General features: G+C 33.4%; 1 long non-coding RNA gene across 1 annotated transcript; it reads right to left on the bottom strand.

Moving 5' to 3' along the window:
• Positions 1 to 752: 752 nt before the first annotated feature.
• Positions 753 to 4,880, bottom strand: LOC136291792 (uncharacterized). Its single transcript, XR_010721728.1, has 4 exons — positions 4,797 to 4,880; positions 3,150 to 3,462; positions 2,169 to 2,313; positions 753 to 1,861 (listed from the first exon to the last, which is right to left on the bottom strand). It is a non-coding gene; the product is annotated as an uncharacterized lncRNA (long non-coding RNA).
• Positions 4,881 to 6,120: the final 1,240 nt, after the last annotated feature.

Genomic DNA, 6,120 nt, shown 5'->3' on the forward strand with positions numbered 1-6,120 from the left:
TTTCCTAAGGCTTGTTGAAAGCCAAGTCTCAAAGTAAAAAGCATCTGAGTGCCAAAGTTGACTTACTCTTTGATAATATTATGATGCCAAACAATTCCTTGGGAATTTGCAAGCTGTTCCTCTTACAAATGTCTTCTGCTTCTTTCTTTGCTTAGGAGAACAAGACAGCATCTTTGAACTTGAGAAACTTGAAGACAATATTTGAAGAGAATAAGAAGAATCTGCCTGCACTAATTAGAACTTTATGGACAAAGAGAGGTGCATCCATCTAGCATTTGACATTACTAATTTCAACATAAATAAGAACAGGAATGAAAAAAAAATCCACTTTTAATGCTCCAGTGCTTATTATCACTCGGTTATTTTGGGTTTGAATTTGTGAGTTTATCTTCTCTTCCTTTTCCCCTTCCCTCCCAAGAGTCTCAAGTTTCTTTGGTTCCTACTTCTGCTACTACTTTTAGTAGGCTACACCAATCTAGGAACAAATTAAGAATGGATCTGTTGTAGATACAGAGAGTTGGAATAACTCACTGCGTAAGAGTCACTCATTGGAGAGCTTTCAGTACCCATTAAGCATCACTGACTTGCTGAGAAGCATCTGAGCTCACTGTGTCAGGGGGCAGTGGGCTTTTCTTCAGCAGACAAAGTTTGAACTAAATCCCCAAATGTGCCTGTTAGTTTATAGTATCATATCTTGGTATTTTTCTGAGCTTTTATTCACACTTCAGTGATTACCTGTCACACCAAGGACTGAAATACCACTGGCCCAGTCCACTGTTTCCAACAAAATAACACACAGAAGAGGTCTTTTCTGTATTTTAATTTTTTGAATGATAATACCATTATTTTATTCCTCAATTCAAACATAAACATATCCAAATACAATGGTCCCACCTCTTCCTAAAATCAGAACTACAGAGCAACAGGCCTTATTTGGCCAAGGAAGGAACAGTGGGAAAATATTGAAAGTAAGCGTATAAAACCTGCAATCTTGGCAGAAGAAGTGTAAGTATACTTTGAGTTATTTTGTGGCTGTCTTCTGCTATGAAACAATTGCGTGTTTAGAAGATAGAAGCATCTAAGTTACGCCTGGACATGGAAGGACAGATAAAAAATACAAAGAGGCCTGTCACAAGTTCTGAATTTGGATAAATAATAGATATTGCAATAGGATTTTTGTCCTCATAGTTCCAGTACTACCTATATATCAGTAGAAAATTCAGTGAACTGAACAATACAATCAATTCTGTTGTAATTTTATTTCTTTATTAAAGTAAGAATTTAGAGTTGTGTAAAAAGAGATGATTCAATTACTTTTGTGTAAGTCCTACTTTTTCTTGTACCTTCTAAGTATATTTTGCTTCTATAAAACCTTCATAAAATAAATCAAACCTGAATATATTATCTGTGAAGAATATTCAAAAAATTGTGTTGTTTATAGTGCTGACTGAGAAAAAAAAATTTGTACGGACTTACAGATTGCATTATAGATCACCTACAAATGAGTGAATCAGGCTTCTAATGTTTTGTTTGTTATTTGGTAGTGCATAGAAATATATTGGAAATAGAAAAAGTCAGGGTTAGTTAGACATTTGAAAAATATTTTATTCATATTACTGTAGTGTGTTTAAGGCAGACTATAAAGAAAAACTAGAAGAGATGTTTCAAATATGTAAATCTTCTCTTTCATCTCACATTTCTTGAAAGTTGCTCTCAGTGATGATTTCCTTAGTTCCTAGATATGAGAAATAGACAGTCTATATGAACAGTGATTTTATTTTATATGGTCTTCAATTATTTATCTCCATTTGCAGAGGCAAGCTGTAGTGTAGTATCAGAATAGGAATTGACCTCCAGAGTTCTGCATCATTAAAACAAACAAAAATATAAAGATATATGAGGTACTGCATTAGTAATTAGCCTGGAATATTTTTGCTGTTTTTAATGTACTGATAAATTTTCAAACACCTTTCTTAAATTATATAGAAATAAGTTTTGTGCACTGCAATTACTGTAACTATCTGTTCTTCCAACAGACAATGATTTTCTCTTAGTCAGAAATTCTACCTATGAAGACAAAAAAAAAAACCCCAAAGAACAACAAAACAAAACAAAACAAAACAAAAACAAACAAACAAAAAACACCCAAGCAAATTAGAGAAATGTACCTTGAATTTGACCAAGAAGGAATTTTCATTAATTTTGGGCTTAAAGAACTTAATGGTGTCCGATGTTTTTCATCCCAACAAAGTGTAATGTATCAGCTGCTTCTTTATGGCATTTTTCATTTCTGGAATCAGTGTCAAAACAGTTCTGAAAACACCCATAAAACATATAAATTTACACAAAATCATGCATGGGATATTCAAAATGCCATTAAACAAAGAAGACTTGCTGATTTTAGGCAAAGATCAGCCTTTCTGTGATCTTGCGTCAATGACATCAGATCCAGCAGCATGTTACCTGACTACACCCACCACAGTGCAGTTCCATTGGCTGCCAACATCCCAGTCCAGCTCATATATCCATCTAACATAAACCTGTCCTTCCTAGATCAAGTGACAAGGAATTGTGACACAACATTTCACTGCAAAACAAGGGCAATCTAATAGGAACCTAAGAAAGGCATGTATCCAAGTACTATTAGCTTCAAAGTAGCAGCCACTTCCTCTCAGCCTTTAAAAATCCTTGTCATCACCGCAGTTTCAAACTTTAAGCCTGATGAAAAAAGAGTATAGAAAGGCTACCCACTGTGGGAGTCACAAAGATATATTTCGGCAACAGAATAACTCCATATATCAACAAGAGCAAAATCAAATTTGTGGGCCAGGGTCAACTAGCATAACTTTCTCAAAAGACCATGTGGCTAAACTTTGCTATTAGTATTTATTTATCTGGCCCTGCAGTCATCCAGAGCCATTACTGAAGGAGGTTGTTAGAAATTAGGACAGCTGTATATGCTGTTCTTTTGCCTACTTGATTCTCTATAAACTTGCCACTTAAAATTTCCCAAACCACTCTTAGCAATTATTGTTTTGTGCACTTAGTACCAAAGATGAGTCAGAGAAATTAATGGTAAATACTTTTGCTTGTTCAGAGATTGGACATCTCACCACTTTGACACAGTTTCTAACAATCACACAGTTTACCTTGTTAAAGTCCAAAGAACAGTTCCTTTAAAAAAGTTGATTTCTTTCCTCTTCACATCAGCCTTCTTTTTCGAAGGCACAAAGGATTTTTTTTTCTTTGAGCTAAAAGCTTTGATTCATCTTTGCAACTCAGGCTGAAAGACTTTTTTTTCCATAAAAATGCAATTTTATCTTTTCAGTTTCTGTTCCTTCACTCCAGCTGATGATTATATTCCAACCTTCACAGGAAAACCAAAAGCTCTACCAGCTTCACTGAAACCAAGAGATATTCCAGTAACTCAGGTTTTTACATCACACTTCTGGTTCAAACTGCCTAGGGAGAGAAACAAAATGGGAAAGATGGGCACTTGCCAATGTGGAACTGAACAGAAAGCAGTAGTCTTTTTGGAATAAACCCCATAGTTTATACTTTATGCCCCATACTAATATACTCCATACTGCATAAAAATTTTATGGCAATAAAATACAGTAATTTGTTTTATTAAATTGATAATTTAATTCCAAGGTGAATTTGTTAGCCTTTAGGATGAGGAAAGAAAATAACTTTCTAATGTAATGATATCCTCAAATCAATTTGGAATGTGTGGCCCACTTACTGCAAATTTTGCTGCTTACCTAGAAATATCTCCAGAAAGGTCTTGTGTCTTTATTAAAATCACAGATTTCTAATAAAGCACCCTAAAGCTAGCAACTGAAGGAAACTAATTAACAGAAATCAGTAATTCTGAGGCTTAATGTCATGGTCCTAAATAATTATTTTATTTCTTAACCTTTAATTTAAATAACTTTATCTTATTAATTATTACTTTGAAAGAAGATGCAGAGTAGTTTTGAAGCACTTAATTTTTAGAAATATCCTCAAACAGTAAATTTATTTTCTTTTCCCTTTCCTTTTGCTTTAAAAACAAGAACATTTTAGAGGTTTGTGGAGTGTTTTTTGTTTGTTTGTTTTTGGGGTTGTTTGTTTGTTTTTGTTTGTTTTTGTTTTTTCAATTTATATGTCTATTGCACAGTAAATATGAATTTATAAACTCCAAATTGCCCATTAGATGAACTTCTAAAAAAATTTTGAAATTTTCAATAAGCAATAAGAAACACCTATTTAAAGGTACATCTGCAAACCAATAGATGAAATATAGAGCTATTCAGAGAGAAGAAAAAAATATTTTTGAACTATGTAATGTGTGTTTGTCTTCCTACAGGAGAGCATTAAGCACTGTGATTTTTTCTAGCTTCTGTACTCTTTTTCTGAGAATCACTATATATTAGACAATAGAGTCCCAGTATCTGCTACCTTTCACACTTCCAGAGAAGTCTTCTATGCCTTGAGTATTTTAAGTTCTTATTTTTCCTTTTGAACAAAAATTTTATCCTTTTATAGTAATTCCCAACTAGAGGGCACTGACTGAGATCCTCTCTGTATACGCTACATATGTTTTTAATACTGCGTTTTGTGAACTCTGGATTTGGGGGCTTCATTTCCTTTTCTCATCACCTTTCTTGGCTCAAGGGGGAAATTCAAGGCATCAGAGAACATCAAATTTATCACTTGAAATGCAGTGAGATCTCAAGACAGATTTATTGCTTTACAAATGAATTTATATAAAAGTAATTAGTTAGTGTTTTTTACTAAAAAAAATAATTTACCTCTAAAGAGAAATCCTTCTTGAGGGTCAAGACTTACTGGAATTATCCCTGTGGGTGATTGAATAGCACAAGAGTTAATACACCATTAGCCAATTACACATAATGACTCTAAGACATACCAGTTGTGATGTCATTCAGGTGATTTATTAGATTTACTTCAAAGAGTCTAATTTTAATCTGTATTTCTTACAGAAAACATTATATGTATGCAGTACATAATATGTGGTTTTAAACCTTGCAGCATGATACAAAAATTTCAGTAATTTCTTTCTAAAAAGAAGAAACAAAAATGAACCTTGAATACAGTCTGTATTACATAGAAATTATATCACAGATTTCCTGAATTATCCCAGACCTTATGAGTTTAAGGCTTGATGTGCTTATGGAATTACTTTAAATGAATCCTCAATTTGATTTCACTTCTAGTATTACCTAACAGAAGAAACACAAAGGAAGATATATTTTAATGCTAGTTATTAGATAGGAAGAGAAAAGAAAATGGACTTGAAGAAGGGTTGCCTGATCATGTACTGGAGCTAAATAAAAGTGTGTTGTTATTATTGTGAATCAAAAACATTAGAAGAAATTTTTTGTTTCTCTCAAAACTTCGGATGTGAAAGAAGAAATGTTTTTCTGAAAAAGGCAAAATCTATAGTGTCATAAACAAGCACTTTCTCTCTCACTCATCACAATTGCAATATACACAGAAGTCTCCTCAACACAGTTCTATGAAAAAGTAGCCCTGATGCATAAAAAAGTCAGAGAAAAAAAATAAACCATAACTGAAATCACCTACCCAACATAATAAACCAGAGAAGGAATAAATGACAATGTTATTCATTTATACAACATGGTTCTTTCTAAAGCCACAAATTTGCTTGTGATATCACATTTCGTCAGTGACAGTTCTCATTACTATCTTTTACAGGTGTGGATATTGAGACAGAATACTCATAGGCCTGTGTAAGCAGTTCCTGCATGAGGAGCAATTCTAATGTTGGCTGTGTGGTCAGAGACCTCCCTGTTCCTGCAATAATAAAGGCATTTTCTGATCAGGGCTTGGAGGTGCTTTTTAGAAACTCTTCCTTTTCATCTACAACCTTTTTGTTTCCTTTCCATATTTTCTTTTTATCTAGTGTATCTGCTACCCTGCTCTTTACCTTCCCTCCTTTCTCCATGGATTTAAGCTTCCATTAACAAGTACTTCTTGAAAAAAATAATGAGAAAAAATTGTGAGATTCCTTTATTCTTTCTGCCATTTTTTTATCTTGGTGATGTAAAGGACATCCCATATTCTGTGTACTTAATGTTAATTTGTGATTAA

Source organism: Chamaea fasciata, unplaced genomic scaffold (assembly GCF_029207755.1).
Source record: "Chamaea fasciata isolate MVZ Bird 193981 ecotype frontalis unplaced genomic scaffold, bChaFas1.0.hap1 SCAF_7, whole genome shotgun sequence".
NCBI classification, from domain to species: domain Eukaryota; kingdom Metazoa; phylum Chordata; class Aves; order Passeriformes; family Sylviidae; genus Chamaea; species Chamaea fasciata.